The sequence below is a fragment of the Pinus tabuliformis genome, chromosome 3_2 (genome assembly GCF_031772625.1).
Source record: "Pinus tabuliformis cultivar Carrire ecotype Pingquan chromosome 3_2, CPIR1, whole genome shotgun sequence".
Taxonomy (NCBI): domain Eukaryota; kingdom Viridiplantae; phylum Streptophyta; class Pinopsida; order Pinales; family Pinaceae; genus Pinus; species Pinus tabuliformis.
This window is the reverse complement of record NC_142302.1, coordinates 490,249,974-490,269,571: the sequence shown is the minus strand read 5'-3', so window position 1 is coordinate 490,269,571 and position 19,598 is coordinate 490,249,974.

The following is a 19,598-nucleotide window of genomic DNA, read 5'->3' as shown; positions in this document are numbered from 1 at the left end:
TATTTTTTTCGGAAAAAAATAATATATTTACTAGTGGAAATGAGTCAAATCAAGTTTGTTTAATTAAAATGGAAAACATCTAATTATCGGGCGATTCAAGTGAAATTGTGGCATCAAGTGAAATTGCATAGTTAGATTTGATTCTTTTATTCACCCAAGGTTAGGCTCCGTAATCAAGGTTAATAAATAGTTTATTCTAAAATAATAAATTTATTAGTGGAAATGAGTCAAATCAAGTTTTTTTTAAATTAATGTGAAAAACATCTAATTATCTAGTGAAATTGCATAGTTTGATTTGATTCTTTTATTCAACCAAGGTTAGGCTCTGTAATCAAGGTTAATAAATAGTTTATTCTAAAATATTAAATTTATAGTGGAAATGAGTCAAATCAAGTTTTTTTTAATTAAAGTGAAAAACATCTAATTATTGGTGAAATTTATCGCCTCTAGCATCAAGTGAAGTTGCATAGTTGGATTTGATTCTTTTATTCACCCAATGTTAGGCTCCGTAATCAAGGTTAATAAATAGTTTATTCCATCCGTAAATTGTGTTTAGCAAATTGTGCGGAAGTACCAAAAGAAAGTCTAGAATGGTTGAGGCAAAAAAGGTGGGTGTAATGGTGCCACGTTAATGGGTAAACATTACACATTGAGATATATTTCACCATCCAAATGTAGTTAATGTGTAGTAATAAGTTGATACAGGTGGAAATGTCTTTGACATCTAAGTATCTATCCATATTTAGTTAATATATATTAATGAGTATATGGAAGTGGCAATGTAGAATTTACCATTTGTGGACCACTGGAAGTACTCCAAAAGTTTTTTTTGGAAAAAAAAAAGTGATAGGTGTAGAGTTAATGGAAAAATATTCTGCATTGAGATAATCTAACTCCATCTATATCTATATGAAGTTAATAAGTTGTAATGACTGCATGGAAGTAGTAATGCATTGTTGCTAGGAAAGTAGATTTTGCATTGACATCTAACTATCCATTTATAGATTTTCCATTGTATCTTAAGTTAAAAAAATTTAATTGATATCTAATATTTAAAAACTTTCCCTAAATATATTGTATAGGTGTTTTTGAATCCTATAATATTTCTAATGGACACTCCATCCATCATTGGAGAGAGAAGAAGCTAAAATATTATAAAAGAGTGGTAGTGAGAGAATTATGCACGTGGTTTTGAAATGTGGAGCTTTTAGAGTGGACACTCCATCCCTAATAAAAAAGAGAGGAAACTAAAGTGCTAGTGAGAATATTTTTAAACTAGAAATCACAATATAACTGTTTGAAGCATGGAAGAGTTGTTGCCAACAATTATTAAAATGAATATTAACAATAGTGAATATTATAGGAAACCTCTTGGCATCCATGTTGTATAATTTCTTCTTATACATAAGATACCTAGTCATAACCATGTTTTGAAAGGGGGAAAGACTTACTTTAATAAGTAGGATATGGTAGGGAGTACTTACTTTAATCTAAAGGTAGTAGGTTATAAATTTCTTTTGGATCAACTCAATCTTCATCCACAACTCTTTGGATATACTACAACATCATACCTCACATCCATATAAAATAACAAGAGTGATGAGAGTCTGAAAGAGAAGCTTCTTTTTATCCTAAGTCCAAAGATCTGTCAAATTACAACTATTTTCAAGCCCATAGTAAGCTTTCCAACCGCCACTTATCCTTTTCTAAATTCTATAATTTCAATTGAGTTTATGATGGATGTTGGTTCCCAGATATTTGTAAGAAGGAAATTCATGCAAGAAGTATTGTCATAAATGAAAGTATAATGGTTGATCTTTTCGAATTTAATTATCATGAACTTAGTTTTGTTAATATTAATATTCATACTTCTCTTGGAACAAATTTTTTGGACGATTTTGAGATACTTTAAGAGATCGTAATGGTTCCTTGCCAAGAGAACAATATCATTAGCATAAAGGAGAAGAGTTATGACCACTAATGAGCATGGGGTCAACATAATATGCATCTTCCAAATACTTTTTTAGCTTATCAAGTATAAACCAAATAGGTCAAGAAATAAGCACATCTTTTCTTGGCTCTGATCCTTGTTTTGGGAATGGTGTCAAAAGCAAGAATTACTCTCACTCTTAGGATTATCTTGTTACTATGACCCTTATTATAGGAATGATGTCAAAAGATTTTCTAAATTCAACCAAACAACAAATGAGATCAATTTTATTATTGTGGCATTCCTCTATAATAATCCTAAGAGTAACAAGATGATCCACAATTGAATGATATCTCCCAAGCCCAACTTGACCCTTATCAATTTTACGATGGATGTGGGGCCAAAGGCTAATCTTCCTTTCCAAAATAAGTCCATACAACTTGGATAAAATGTTGCTAATCATAATGGTCGCATAATTAGAGCGAATTCTTTTATCCCCACTCTTAAAGATATACACAATTAGACTTTGCATCCAAGGCTTAGGGAAGCCTCTTTTTATTCCCAAATTCAAGAAATTGTGTATGAAGCTAAAATATTAGAAAAAAGAGCTAGTTAGAATATTTTTAGGGTGCCTCCTTACTTCACTACCAAATTGAAAAGATTGTGTATGAAGCTAAAATATTAGAGAAGAAGTGCTAGTGAGAAGCTTTTTTTGGTGCTATTCGAAGCGTCATTGTGAAAAATTACTAATTTTTTGTGGGGTAAATTGTGTTGTCTTCTAAACATTCTAGAACATGATACATCTTGAAAATATTAAGTCATTATTTCATTGGGAATAGAAAACCAAAGCCAAATTATAACCCTTTAGGGTTGATTTTGATTAAATTTAATATATGCATTTGAAGTTGTAGGCTTGATTGTTTGTAATTCTAATATATATATATGAATTTATTTAGACCTTAGGTTAGATAAATATTTAGATAAATTCTTAGTTATGTCTTTAAGTTATATAAATATTAATGTTTTTAGGTTTTGATTTAAATATTTAAATATTAAAATTTATATTCTAGTTTCTAGATATTATTACCATTAGGGTTTCAGGTTTAAAAAAAAAAAAATATTTTTTGATATTTTTATCATTATCTATTTTAGTATCTAGATAATTATTTGATTTTAAAATTATTTTAAAATGTTTAGTTTAATGTTTTTGTTTTAAAGTTACTAAATAAATAAAATTAATTTATTAAAATTAAAATTAATTTATTAAAATTAAAATCAATAAATAAAATTAAAATTAAAAATTAAAATTAAAATTAGGTTTCATTATTTTTCCAGCCGACCTGTGCTTTACCTCTATCATTCTGCCCTCATAAGTATATATTCCCTCCATCTGGCTCTTCTTTTTATCCTCTTTCTCTTCATCTTTCTCTTTTCCCTGATGATGGATCCCATTTGGGATTCGAAACGTTGGTGTAAAAACTCCATTACTGTGGGTTCTCCGATCAGAAATTCAAATAACACAAACCACAGATCTCTGAAATCCAAATCAAGTTTGTTTAATTAAAATGAAAAACATCTATAGGGCGATTCAAGTGAAATTGTGGCATCAAGTGAAATTGCATAGTTAGATTTGATTCTTTTATTCACCCAAGGTTAGGCTCCGTAATCAAGGTTAATAAATAGTTTATTCTAAAATAATAAATTTATTAGTGGAAATGAGTCAAATCAAGTTTTTTTTTCAAATTAATGTGAAAAACATCTAATTATCTAGTGAAATTGCATAGTTTGATTTGATTCTTTTATTCAACCAAGGTTAGGCTCTGTAATCAAGGTTAATAAATAGTTTATTCTAAAATATTAAATTTATAGTGGAAATGAGTCAAATCATGTTTTTTTAATTAAAGTGAAAACATCTAATTATTGGTGAAATTTATCGCCCGTAGCATCAAGTGAAGTTGCATAGTTGGATTTGATTCTTTTATTCACCCAATGTTAGGCTCCCTAATCAAGGTTAATAAACAGTTTATTCCATCCGTAAATTGTGTTTAGCAAATTATGCGGAAGTGCCAAAAGAAAGTCTAGAATGGTTGAGGCAAAAATGGTGGGTATAATGGTGCCACATTAATGGGTAAACATAAACAGTTTATTCCATCTGTAAATTGTGTTTATCAAATTATGAGGAAGTGCCAAAAGAAAGTCTAGAATGGTTGAGGCAAAAATGGTGGGTATAATGGTGCCACATTAATAGGTAAACATTACACATTGAGATATAATTCACAATCAAAATGTAGTTAACGTGTGGTAATAAGTTGATACAGGTGGAAATGTCTTTGAAATCTAACTATCTACCCGTATTTAGTTAATACATATTAATGAGTATATGGAAGTGGCAATGTAGAATTTATCATTTTTGGACCACGCGGAAGTACTCTGAAAGTTTTTTTAGAAAAAAAAGTGATAGGTGTAGGGTTAATGGAAAAATATTCTGCATTAAGATGATCTAACTCCATCTATATCTATATGAAGTTAATAAGTTGCAATGACTTCATGGAAGTAGTAATGCATTGTTGTGAGGAAAGTAGATTTTGCATTGACATATAACTATCCATTTATAGATTTTCCATTGTATCTTAACTTAAAAAAATTTAATTGATATCTAATATTTAAAAACTTTCCCTAAATATATTGTATAGGTGTTTTTGAATCCTATAATATTTCTAATGGACACTCCATCCATCATTGGAGAGAGATGAAGCTAAAATAATATAAAAGAGTGGTAGTGAGAGAATTATGCACATGGTTTTGAAATGTGGAGCATTTAGAGTGGACACTCCATCCCTAATAAAAAAGAGAGGAAACTAAAGTGCTAATGAGAATATTTTTAAACTAGAAATCACAATATAGTTGTTTGAAGCATGGAAGAGTTGTTGCCAACAATTATTAAAATGAATATTAACAATAGTGAATATTATAGGAAACCTCTTGGCATCCATGTTGTATAATTTCTTCTTATATATAAGATGCCTAGTCATAACCATGTTTTGAAAGGGGGAAAGACTTACTTTAATAAATAGGATAGGGTAGGGAGTACTTACTTTAATCTAAAGGTAGTAGGTTATAAATTGCTTTTGGATCAACTCAATCTTCATCCACAACTCTTTGGATATACTGCAACATCATACCTCACATCCATATAAAATAACAAGAGTGATGAGAGTCTGAAAGAGGAGCTTCTTTTTATCCTAAGTCCAAAGATCTGTTAAATTACAACTATTTTCAAGCCCATAGTAAGCTTTCCAACCGCCACTTATCCTTTTCTAAATTCTATAATTTCAATTGAGTTTATGATGGATGTTGGTTCCCAGATATTTGTACGAAGGAAATTCATGCAAGAAGTATTGTCATAAATGAAAGTATCATGGTTGATCTTTTCGAATTTAATTATCATGAACTTAGTTTTGTTAATATTAATAGTCATACTTCTCTTGGAACAAATTTTTTGGATGATTTTGAGATACTTTAAGAGATTGTAATGGTTCCTTGCCAAGAGAACAATATCATCAACATAAAGGACAAGAGTTATGACCACTAATGAGCATGGGGTCAATACAATATGCATCTTCCAAATACAATTTAGCTTATCAAGTATAAACCAAATAGGTCAAGAAATAAGGGAAATCCTTTCTTGGCTCTGATCCTTGTTTTGGGAATGGTGTCAAAAGCAAGAATTACTCTCACTCTTAGGATTATCTTGTTACTATGACCCTTACTATAGGAATGATGTCAAAAGATTTTCTAAATTCAACAAAACAACAAAAGAGATCAATTTTATTATTGTGGCATTCCTCTGTAATAATCGTAAGAGTAACAAGATGATCCACAATTGAATGATATCTCCCAAGCCCAACTTGACCCTTAGAAATTTTACCATGGATGTGAGGCCAAAGGCTAATCTTCCTTTCCAAAATAAGTCCATACAACTGGGATAAAATGTTGCTAATCATAATGGTCTCATAATTAGAGGGAATTCTTTTATCACCACTCTTAAAGATATACACAATTAGACTTTGCATCCAAGGCTTAGGGAAGCCTCTTTTTATTACCAAATTGAAGAAATTGTGTATGAAGCTAAAATATTAGAAAAAAGAGCTAGTTAGAATATTCTTAGGGTGCCTCCTTACTTCACTACCAAATTGAAAAGATTGTGTATGAAGCTAAAATATTAGAGAAGAAGTGCTAGTGAGAAGCTTTTTTTGGTGCTATTTGATGCGTCATTGTGAAAAATTATTAATTTTTTGTGGGGTAAATTGTGTTGTCTTCTAAACATTCGAGAACATGATACATATTGAAAATATTAAGTCATTATTTCTTTGGGAATAGAAAACCAAATCCAAATTATAACTCCTCATAGAGAGACATAAAATGACAAAGTACTAAGAGAACCAAAATTATACATACAAAAACTGAAAAGCAGGCCTATCTCACCTTGGAAGTGAGCACTAGGAACTATAACCAAGTAAACCAAATACATAATAGAAAACTAAGTGGAAGGATCATAATATATGGTTGCAACCTAGATGGGATTTTTGTTGTTACGTGGGATACCTCCAACTGGGGGTGGGATGCCAAAGTGCTACTCTATGTGTTCCATCCTTTGTTCCAGATCCTTCATGTTCCAACGAAGGTGTTCAATAGAGTGGATTAGGTCCACTCGATGCTCATGCATGCACAATAAGGTTCTTCCAAGGAGGAATTTCATGTGCAAATATAAATCTATTGTGTGCAAATATCGGTTGGAACCGTCCCATGTATGCCAAATATTTGGTACCTAATTTTCCATCCTGGCAAGTACATTTGCTTCTAAGAGGTTCCTTATCCCTCGACACGGGTGATCTCATCTTGGATGGGACATGGAGTGAGATCATGAAACTTGGTCACAGTTTCATCCAATTAGTGGTGCATATGTGTATTTCCCCAGTGGGCTTATTCTTGCTAGGATATTGCTCGCTTTTGGATGCGAGTGAGTTGGTGAGGCATGACGAAAATCCTAATAAGCAATAGGTGGCAGAGGACAAGGGGGGGATGTGTGAGCTTCATAAGCTTGGTGGAAGTCCATGCAGAAGGGAAGTGGGAGAGATAGACAAAATGGTATGGATGACCATTGTCGGCGAAAATGACCAACAACTACCAAAGAGCTAAGGAACAAGGCTAGTAAGAGATATAGAAAGGGAGATAATACAAGACAAAAAATAAAATAGCCCCAAAGAGTAGGACCACAAAGAAGATCTAGTGACATTAATGCAAAAAAAATAGAAGGACCCCTTGAAACAATCCAGAGAATAGAGCAAACGAGGGAGAGAAACAAAAGTGGGAGAAAAAACTCAATTTTGGTATGATTTTCTTAGCTATAAATACTTTCGAGAAGTCGTAATCGAAGTTGTTAGTCATAAATGAATAGTGTGTTCCTCTTTCATGCATAAATACTCATACATAAAATTTTCTTTACCCCCACAAAACCTGCAAAAGGAAAGCAACTGTAGAGAAAGCATCAACCTTTGGGAATTCTGGTGATTACCATCAACACTACAGATCCAAAAGATAGAGGAACACCTTTTGATCCTAGAGCACCCAATGAATATTTTAAGTAATTACCATGCCAAAGCTCTAGAGATGGGCCAATGGAGGACCCCAACTAAAGTTGACACTATTGAAGGCCTCTGAGACACATTTTTTTGTCCAGTAACTAATTGCCTCAAAAGTGTTCTCATTCTAGATGAGAGTGCAATGAGTAATAAACAATATTGATGCAATCTTGTAGTCAAGACAAATGAGATCCTGACCAAGAGTCTAGATACTTACATAACAATCAAATTATTAAAATTAATATTACAAATAATAAACTTACAAATTAGGAATTATAGTTAAGAAATTATTGTCATGGGCACTCCTTTCTAATATTATGGCTTGGTTTGTCCCTAATGATGGATGGAACATACACTAGAAAGTCCCTTTTCTAATATTTTCGCTTGGTTTATCCCTAATGATAGATAGAACATACACTATAAAGATTGGACAATCCTAAACCAACCACTCATAAGTTTTTCTTTCTCACCATTGTTCATTATTGTTTCGTAATGTTCAATATTTTTAATATTTATTACGATAATATGAGACATTTCAAAACCACCCATCCATAATTTTTATTTCTCACAAATATTCATCATTAATTCACAATATTCACTATTTTTGAGATTTATAAAGAATAATATGGGACATTCCAAATCCACCCAGCCATAACTTTTCCTTTCTCACAACCATTCATTGTTGGTTTATTATATTAACTATCTTTAATATTTATTATTGATATGTAATTTCAATATTTTTAGTATTTATTTTTAATAAATTTTTACATATTCCTAGAAAGGTTTTTTTAGTAATTATGTTGATAAACATGTCTATTTCGAAATAGGGTTTCTAGAATTTTACTTTAATTATCAATAATTATTAGGTGGATGGTAGAGATTTAACCTTAACAAAAATTTCTAGAATATTCTTATTAGTAGTTACAGATGAGAGGTTGAGATTTATCTTAAAAGTAGTTACGCCCTTTATGTCTTTATAATTAAATTGATTAATTAAGAAAATAGTGTGTGAACATGAACTATTGTTTTTTGGTTATATGATATTAGCAATCGATGGCATTGGCCCATGGTACTGTAACAAAGCCTATATAGAAGTTAAGAATCTATCTCCATGCTAGGAATGTGCTATATGTTTAACTCATATATTAATTTCTTTTATTTATGATAATAATAAGTGATCTAAAATCCAATATAGAATAGATGTCTAGTTGTTAGGTGTAATATAAGAAAGATTGTATGTCCACATATTTAAAATATTTTATACATATTTATTTTTATTTTTATTTTTTAACATTTTTTAAACTTAAATCTAAAAGAAGAAAAAGTATCGATGGTGTAAAATAATAATTATGTAGCCATATTTAATTTAGCTAATAAGCACATAAAAACTTAATACTTATAATAAACTTTTTTGTTAATTTATTATAAGTTTATTATAGAAATAATATATTAATAGTAATTTAATTTATATGTTTATTCTAGTTATATCTAACTATGAAAACATACAAAATCAAACATACGTGCTTAAAATCTAAATATTTATCGATGTAGTAACTAAATATCATTATAAAATTATTTTGTGTTAATGATACTCCTTTCTACTAAGGAACACTAATTCAAAATGTTTTAAATAAACTACTTCCACAAATATTTCTAAATCTAAATAGGGAAAGGAGAAATGGTTGTAACCAAGTTTTTTATGAAGTCGAAAAAAATGGAACTTTGAAGTTTTAAAAAGGAATTGTGCTTACTATAAAAATCTAGTGGACATTCTTGTCCTCTCTATCTTAATCCACTTGAATATATGAAAATCATGATGAAAGAAATACAAGGATATTATTTATTCATGTATCAATTAGTATATACATGCAACATCCATGATCATGGCCAATTAGGGTTTCATAAAAAAATTATGAATGAAATTTGTTTCCTATCATGTTCTCCTCACTGTTGATATAAACCCCCTTTCCTTTGGCCCTAATTATTCATCAAGAAATATTGGTGGTAATATTGATGTGTTAGCACTCATATCACCATATCAACTTAGCCCCTTATTCCTTGGAAACATCAATGGGATGTTGTAGTTGAGGTTTTTAGTGTCCCAAATAGCCTCAATGTTCAAAGTTGGCACATACACAGTAAGCCCCGTAACATTGAATGAATCCTTTCCTTATATAAGTATTTGTTAGTTCCATTGTTGACTTTGGGGTTATTGTATTAATAGTGGTCTTGCACCCTCTTGTTCTGTAAACATACAAAATTATCTATTATAGAATATGAAAGGTGAAAAAATGTATTCTAAAATATGCAACGTTTTAGGTTGTAATAGGTTCAATACTATGTACAATACCCATAAAGTTTTGAGGTGACATGTATTGGAAGGATTAACTTGACACAATTATTGTCATAGTTAGAACTTCTATCTTTGCATCACTTTGATCCTTTCCTCCCTTATATTTCAATGTAATGGAATAGAATTATGTAATTGAGCGAACATCAATATATTGGGTTGCTTCCTTTGGTTTTGTTGTCTCTTGTTGCTCACATTATTTGTATTATCCTAATACTTATTTCTTGAGTCACATACCATATAATACGCTGAGATATGTTTTTTCATTTCAGTATTATTATGTGTTACTATCACTTTCATTTATTTGAAATGGATCACTATATAATTTGTCATCTATTTTGTACCTTCTAGGTAGAAAAATAGAGCTATTGACTTATAGGGTCCATTTTAAGGGCATGTGTTACTTTGGTGATTTTGGGTCTAGAAGCTTGTAAAACCCATTAAAGGCCTTAAATGAGTATTTTTGGGGTTAAAATGTTTGCAAGAAATGTTTCATCTTACATATTGATATCTTTCCAATGGAGCAAACACTACCTCAATTCGAGATACCTCAAGTTGATCTATTGTGTTGATCACCATGATACTAAGTGAATGCCACGTGATGGCACTATAAATTAGGGAATTTTGAGACCTATTATGTAAATGATATGACCACTTCATATAAGCTAAATACCTAATTTGAATATGAATAGTATAAACATCTTGGGATTTGTGCATTGATTATTGTGTGAGATGATTTATTGTTGAGTTGTGTGATATGTCTTGGTCTAGTTTATTATTTTGATAAACATATACATTTCTAAAATTGTACTAATGATTTGTTCAAGAAAGTCAAGTTATAAGTGTTATAGACATTTTTGTGCCTTACAGCATTGAGCATGAAATGTCCATAAACTAAGGGATCCAAAGTCCCTAAACATGTTGTTCCTACCCCTAGAGGAACAAGGCAAACTAACCACAGCAATTCACAGAAGTTCTCCACCTGAAAACACTAAAAAACAAGCCAATTCTGGAACATGTCAACTGCTCCACTGAGCATCTGCACTGAATGTCAACTGCTACACTGGCTGCCTGCGTTGAATGTCAACTCTAACACTAGCTACCTACGCTGAGCGAGTTTGGACATGTGGCAGAGTCATTCCTCAAGGTGTCAATGCCCAGGAAGCTTCCAAAATGACACTTGCATCAAGGAATTCGACTGGTGATGAGTAAGAGGTTCCAAATCTCCAAGTGGAAGCAAGAACCTCCAAGTGGACTCAAGAACTGAGAGAGGGAGAGGACACTAGTCAGATCTCAAGCTGACTCATCCTCTCTCCAAACATCTATATATGGATCTCTCCTCCATGAGATCTAGAGGCTGGAATTTTGTAATTGCAAAGAATTGTTGTTGGTTTGTGGCTGTAAACATTGGGTGTGTAATGCTTTGAAGGGAGCTGAAGAAGGAATTCCATTCTGCTGGGAAGGAGATGCTGGATTGGAGCCCTATGGGTTGTATCTCTTCCTGAACCCTGTTACTTATCAATAAAGCTATCTTGATTCTTTCCTATATGCTGATGTATTTTGTATGATTGCATTAGTATATTTGATTTACTTCTAATCCTGAATCATTTATGAATATGTATATTTGCCTTTGTATTGTGTTCTTCTCTTGTCGCAAGTAGCTGTTCTCTTGTCACAGGTAGCTGTTCTCTTGTGATCTCGTGGGATTCAAGTAGCTGTTCTCTTGATGAAGCGAGGAGGCAAGTAGCTGTGGACACACAAAGAGAAGAGGATCTAGTTCGAGGGACAACCGGAAGACAACGGTAAGTCTGCTGATCTCCCCTCTTTCACATTTCATAAAGGAAGAAATCATAATAGCTGTATTCGTTTGTTGCTAAGGCGCTATCACACCTTAGGTGGATAGGATCATCCTGCATAGGCATTTTTCCCCACAACAAATTGGCGACTCCGCTGGGGAAGAACTTGTTTATTCATTTCATTTGTGTTTCCGTCATTTGTTTACTTCATAGACTTGACAGCAACTATTGAACTGCATCTTTCCCGGATGCAAAGTAAAAGTTGCTGCTTTGATCCAGTTGTTGGACTTGTCTATGATCTAAACTAGATCCACAAATGATTTGATGATCCTTGTGATAGTCTTTAGTACCCTATCAAAGCATCCCTCTGTTTATACCTTTCTTGTGTTTCTGATTTGGCCTGAAACAGTTGATTTTTGAGCATTTTGGTGACCCAAAAACCAAGGGAAACGAGAGTTTCTTTTTCAGCGCAGGCACTGTGAAGGCAGTCTACATTTCAACGCAGGTCCCGAAGGGGCTACCTGCGCTGAATGTCAAACTGACAGTGTTAGACTTGCGCTGAACCAGTTTGGCCTTGTGCAGCTGGGGTTCTCTGTTGTCTTTTGCCCTGTTTTGATCTTTGTTTTTTGCAGCCTTTAACCAGCATAGGTACCAGTCAGATAAACCTTTTTCTTTGCTTAGATTCCGCCTCATTTTTGCACAAAAAAAATTTGAATTTTTTTATGTGTTTGTGGCGTCATTTACAGTCTTCCTTTGCATAAGTAAAGTAGTCATCCTGTAGCCTTTGATTCAGATCTGATTGATAGTGATCTTAGAAGAGAGTTCATTGGCTGTTTTCAGATTGATTATAGATTTACTTTTGCTTACTGGTTTGGATTTGTCTCTTTCAAAGTGTCAAAACAAGTCTTTATTTCAAAAATCACAAAGTGCTTGTAATCTCTTCTACCCTTGTTGATTTCGAAGAAAGTGAACTTGTTTGTATTGGTCATTTTAAAAGCAAATTCAAAGTTGTGCAAAAAGCCTTCTTTGTAGCCATTTATACTAAGAAAGTGGAAAACAAACACCTGCATTTTGCATTTTGCATTTGATAGTTTGCATGTTGGATTTAGGGAAAGTGCATTAGAGTGCGCTGATTGCTCTTTGAGAAAAGATAGTGTTATTCTTTTCCCTTAGTAGCTAGGATTTTCAAAGTTGAAAGATAATAAAGCTTGCTTATCATCTTAGACTGCATTTAGGAATTTGTATCATACATCTCGTGGTGAACCTTGAAAGGTAAACTTTAGAAAGATCAACCTAAAATAAACTGAATGAACCTAACAACGCTTTGTAACATAACGCACAACATAGAGGTCTAGGCTAGAGACGTGTTCCGGCGTCGTTAAGCCTAGTGACTGTCGATCTCGAAGAAGGTGGGTGATTCCTCCTAAGAGATGGTAGCGCTAGTACGGATTGTGCTCCCACGTACCGTCGCGTATATATTGGGAGACCCCTATAGGCATATATCTTTTATCCTTAGGAAGCCGTGTCGGCCGCCCTACTGATCGCAATGCAGTGAACACAGCATTCACGAAGATCGACCACCCGTACCGTAAAAAGTATTCTGTGGTTTTGCGAAAAGTTTGACACACCCTCTGCCTAGATCTCCAGAGCAGTTTCTTTTGGCCTTTTTCAGACTCTATAGCAAAAAAAGTCCATCCAAGCATTTGTCACTTCGGGCTCGTTAAAACATCGAAGGAGACTAGAGTCATCTTTAGCTTTTTCTCGACTCTTTAAAAGTGAAAAAGCAAGTTGTGTCTAAAGCGTCGTTAACAATTTATTTTAAACAGAACAATCACCCATTATTCCCACGTTGGTCTTTAGGTTGAAAAGATGGAGCACACCAACCAAGGAGTTCCCCTTGGTGGAAATCCTAGTCCCTTCTCCTCTTGGGGAGATGTTGGTGCGCCCCACATGGCCACATTGTCGCTTCTAGGACTGACAATTGGCCTACCTGTATGGCTCTTTTCAACCAATGTCATTCAGAATGCCACCATTCCTGAACAGTCGAATCAACAGTTAGATCAGACAAGAGTCGCCCACCAGCCTTCCACTTCATCTTCCTCTCCTCCTTCCTCTTCGCTTGACGGAACTGGTCATTCAAAGAACCGAGTTCCTAAGGAGAAGAAAGAGAAGAAGAAGAAAGAAAAGAAGCAGAAGGAGCCCAAGGCGACTGGGGGCAAACAAGTGTCATCTAACAAAAGTCCACACACAGCACTCGTAAGGCCTAAATCGCCATGCGTCATATGCAAGGGAGACCATTTCCATAGAGATTGTCCATGTATCCCCCGGATACTAAGAGACTGGTCCCCCCGTTTGCACAATTCGGTAGCATCGACCTCTGATAGCCATGTCGACTGCTCACCGTCAACTAGTGGGAGTGAAGCCCCAGGACAGAGTGGGAAAGCTAAATTTCCCTGCAGACTATGTGAAGGCGATCACGCCATCCACCGTTGTCCCTTCTTAGAGGAGGCAAAAAGAGTTCTGGAAGATCGCCCGATTTTACGAGCGAATCTTCCTCCTGGATATCAAAGACTCCTGCCAAGTCCCTCACTAGTTGAGAATCTGGCTGAACCACTTAGGTGGTCAGCCGAAACACCTGTCATTAAAGAAGAACCATCTGGATCCATGCCTGACGAAAGTCAAAAGGTTGATACGGCAGTTGACCCGGTTTTGCCTTCAGAGGCTCCATCTTCGAATGACACCATCATAGAGGAGAATAAAGATGACACCGTCCAGGTTCTCTTCATCAGCACTGACTCTGATGATCAAGGGGGCAATGCCACCATTCCTTTGTCGCAGGAAGGAAGTTCATCAGAGCGCTATCCGGCCGTATATTCGGTCCCGCCACCAAGCAACCTGGTTGTCTCCTTTGATTGGAACCAACTAGGCAGACCCCGGTTGCCAGCCAGTGTACCATTCAGAATTATTTGTCAAATATATAGAATGGTGATGGCTGGCACTATCATTGATGAGGGGGCATCTGTGAGCATCCTTTCCTCTATTGCTTGGAAAGCGCTTGGTTCGCCAGCGCTTTTACCTCAGATGAGAAGTCTATCAGGTTTTGATAAAGGAACCAGTCGACCTTTAGGGATCCTCCCCAATGTGCCTATAACATTGAAAGGGAAGACCGTTCAAATGAACGTGATGGTCGTTCAAGGACCCTTGGATTATAACCTACTCCTTGGACGAGACTATATATATTGCATGGGAGCTGTAGTCTCCTCACTCTTTAGAGTAATGTGTTTTCCGCATGAAGGAAGAATGGTCAAGCTCGTGGACCAACTTTCGTTTCCCGGATCACACATTGCAAATAGTCATGTGCCATCCCTAAATGGTCTATTCATGCAAGAAGTGTCTCAACCCACGGTCCGTCCTCCTGATGAGCGCGAGTAATCCGGGAGGATATGACCGGAACCCAGGGGGCATGCGTCCTGGCCTGCTTCGGCAGGAAAACTTTGGGTATAGAGTAGGTTTCCGCAGGAGAATATGACTAGTCCGTACCCCGTCCGTGGAGGGAAGAGGGGTTGTTCTAGAATAGGATTCTTTTGTCAAAGTTACGTGTTTGGCGCCAGAGTCATTCACCCTTGTCTATTTCGGTAGACATTGCCGAGGAAGTGTTTTGTTTGAAAGAGTAACGAGACAGTCTTTGGGTAACCTGAAAGAGGTAAGCCTCTCTCGATTAAAACAAATGTTTTGGCGGAGGGTAAGTAGAGGTAACCTTGAAACTCTGTTTTATACCTGGGGGCATGCAAACCTTTTGGAGTGCAAGCAAGGGGCGACTATTTATTTTTTAAATTTTTAGGTCCTCCCTTTAAACCTGTAGGTCTAACCCTTTAAACTCGTAGGATTAGTCGTTTCCGAGCTTGCATAACGAAAGGATGTGGAGCAAAGCGTAGTGAGATGAAGCTCCATAAAAAATAGCAATCTCACATGAGACACTCTTATCATATGACTGGTATAAACGAGCAGTTTTAGCATAAAGTTCATGCTCGTTAAAAAATAAACGCAAGATCCGAGCAGTTTTAACGCGGAATTCATGCTCGTTAAAAAATAAAACATAAGCATTGAGCAATGTTTGGTGCATTCAAGCTCATTAAAAAATGAACCTATTCCGGTAAATAACCATTGTGTATGTAACCTTATCTGCCATAAAAGCCCATGGTCGTGTTTGCACCTGCCACCTCCACTTTTCATTTGGCCGATCGTTCACCTCCATATGATTGTTTACCCATTTTGAGGAACAGCTGCGAAGAGTGATTTCACCTAGCCATCCTTGTGACACTGCCGTGATTGGAAAATTCCAACCTGTACCTGGAATTAGTTGCTATCCCTGTCTATCACTCGTTCCTCAAAAGACGAGTCTTCTTTAAGCTCTTTTCAACTGACTCGTAAAATATGAAAAGATTGCCGAGTTTTGGCCTTCCAGCTCGTTAAAGGACAGGAAGAGCTATCCCTCCTCTAGATTTTAATCTTTTTGGACCTGAGGGATTATTGCACAAAAAGATCGAGCGCTTGTTTTGTTCGGCTCGTTAAAGATATCGAAAACTCATCCCTTCTGTATTGTTTTATACTTTTTCGGACTTAAGGGATTAGATGATGAAAAAGGAATTTTGGAGTTAACTTTATGTACCTTTTCAGACTCTCTAAAAATGAAAAGGATTGAGTTATCCTTGTCGTTAGACTCGTTAAAATTATTAAATAGCGACAAACTTGTCTTTAGACGAGAACGAGTTTCACTATCGCTAAGCTCGTTAAAACATAGCGATGGGCTTGCCCGAAGGGCAGGTTATAGAACAAGCATATGTTATCCTCCTCAAGCTTGACAAAAATAAAGAGGTATTGGTCAGCAATGACTGGGGGAAAATTGAGAAAAAATCAAGAAAACTTTGATGGTAGCAGGTTGCTCTTGAACATGACACTTTTCCTCCGTATCACAATCGGGTTGGGTTGTTTCATTCACCGGTCACATCACCATGTTCTCGCCATACCATCCATATTTGGGGTAATGCTACCGATCCATCACATCAGTGTCGCCATATGTTCAAGAGAAGTCGTTCAGAAAGAGTCAACCGGATCCCATCCACTGCCATACATTATCCTTCATCCATTCATGACCGCCACCCTGAATCATATGTCACAGATCGTTTTCACCTCCATTAAAATCATTAGCTCCGTTCCGTGTCACTGATGTGGGATTCATTAAGGCCCTCCTGTGACGGATCGCTTCTTGTCGACATCAGCTCATTATCCAAGAAGTTGATCTAGGAACAACCCCTTCAGTAATTTGAAGCTTGCATGCCTCAATGGCAAGTTTCTCACTTCCGGCGACAGGTATACATCAATGACCTTCGACCAGAAGATTTTGCGTGGTGTTCGACGCCAAGTCCTTTATTCACACCACGTGAATTGTACTGCAGTACCTTGAGGGTCATTATCATTATCGGTGATTCCTCTCGCGCTTGTTAACGGTTTACATCATTGACCGGTAATCAAGCGATGTCTTTCCATGTTCGACTTCAGCGCAATTCTCACATGGATCGACTTGTACTTAGAGTGAAGATCGAACAAGTTTGAAGACCCCGGATCTAGTTTCATCCATCCGGGCTGCGATATATATATTCAGGAAAGATAAAGACATTTGACATGTACATCATTGCAGCAGATGATCATCCTACTCAAAGGATGATAATTTCGCCAAAATTATCAGTCTACCATCAGACGATCGTCTGTTCTATGTACAAAAATGAATTTATAAAGCTGAGCATGGGAATGCCCGCCTCAGCTAGATCATGAAAGTAGTATGAATCATAATGTATTGTATTGTATTTTATTACAGGTCTCCTCCCAGCAGATGGATGAACTTTGGACCCTCCTGGATAAAGCATTTCACCCGATAAACGGCCTCATACTTTAGGGGGCAACTGTTATAGACATTTTTGTGCCTTACAGCATTGAGCATGAAATTTCCATAAACTAAGGGATCCAAAGTCCCTAAACATGTTGTTCCTACCCCTAGAGGAACAAGGCAAACTAACCACAGCAATTCACAGAAGTTCTCCACCTGAAAACACTCAAAAACAAGCCAATTCTGGATCATGTCAACTGCTCCACTGAGCATCTGCGCTGAATGTCAACTGCTACACTAGCTACCTGCGTTGAATGTCAACTCCAACACTAGCTACCTGCGCTGAGCGAGTTTGGACATGTGGCAGAGTCATTCCTCAAGGTGTCAATGCCCAGGAAGCTTCCAAAATGACACTTGCATCAAGGAATTCTACTGGTGATGAGTAAGAGGTTCCAAATCTCCAAGTGGAAGCAAGAACCTCCAAGTGGACTCAAGAACTGAGATAGGGAGAGGACACTAGTCAGATCTCAAGCTGACTCATCCTCTCTCCAAACATCTATATATGGATCTCTCCTCCATGAGATCTAGAGGCTGGAATTTTGTAATTGCAAAGAATTGCTGTTGGTTTGTGGCTGTAAACATTGGGTGTGTAATTCTTTGAAGGGAGCTGAAGAAGGAATTCCATTCTGCTGGGAAGGAGATGCTGGATTGGAGCCCTATGGGTTGTATCTCTTCCTGAACCCTGTTACTTATCAATAAAGCTATCTTGATTCTTTCCTATATGCTGATGTATTTTGTATGATTGCATTAGTATATTTGATTTACTTCTAATCCTGAATCATTTATGAATATGTATATTTGCCTTTGTATTGTGTTCTTCTCTTGTCGCAAGTAGTTGTTCTCTTGTCACAGGTAGCTGTTCTCTTGTGATCTCGTGGGATTCAAGTAGCTGTTCTCTTGATGAAGCGAGGAGGCAAGTAGCGGTGGACACACAAAGAGAAGAGGATCTAGTTCGAGGGACAACCGGAAGACAACGGTAAGTCTGCCGATCTCCCCTCTTTCACATTTCATAAAGGAAGAAATCATAATAGCTGTATTCGTTTGTTGCTAAGGCGCTGTCACACCTTAGGTGGATAGGATCGTCCTGCATAGGCATTTTTCCCCACAACAATAAGGGCACCCTTCATTAACCTAAGCATAATACAAAATCATGATTATGCTACACTTTTAACCTTCAAACCATGCTTAATACATCCAACCAACAATATATTAGTTCAATTTTCCAATTGAGGAAGATAAAATAATGGAAGGGAATTAACCCTTGAAACAAGGATCCCTTATTCTATGGATCCTCAAAACAAAATCCCTTTAAGGAAAGACTGATTAAAGGGATAATTAATTAATCAAAATTGTATAGATAATTTCTAGGAGTTAGTCCTTCAATAACATTTTTATTTTCAACATTAATAACTCTCCTTGTAGCTAGTGTATTTGAATGTTTCCTATATATATTTTTGTTATGAACTAATTTGGCTAATGCAAAATTTGTTTTTATAAATATCAATATCATAGTATTTTCTTTAGGTTCTCTATAGAGACCTTTCATATGCCCCAGTCAAGGTTGTATAGGGATTTTTCTTTGTTATTATTTTTTAATTTTGTAATTGACATTAGTTAATTTAATCACTATTTTATGTTATGTATCATTTCCTACAATTGTTCTCTGTTTCCTATAGAAGTTTTCAAGCTTTTTATTAGAATAATATTAGTTATTTTATATCACTTCATTTTTATATAGTTTGAACTCTTTTTTATAACAATATTAAATTGTATTTTCTAGAAAGTACATTTACTTTATGGCATTCGACTTCTAAATATTTATTTTCTACATACTTTCTTTTTCTTCATTGTATTGTATCTTTCTTTTCCATGCTTGGTATTTAAGCTTAGCACATGATTTTTGAAATTGAGAAAAGACTCCAACATAGTTATAAAA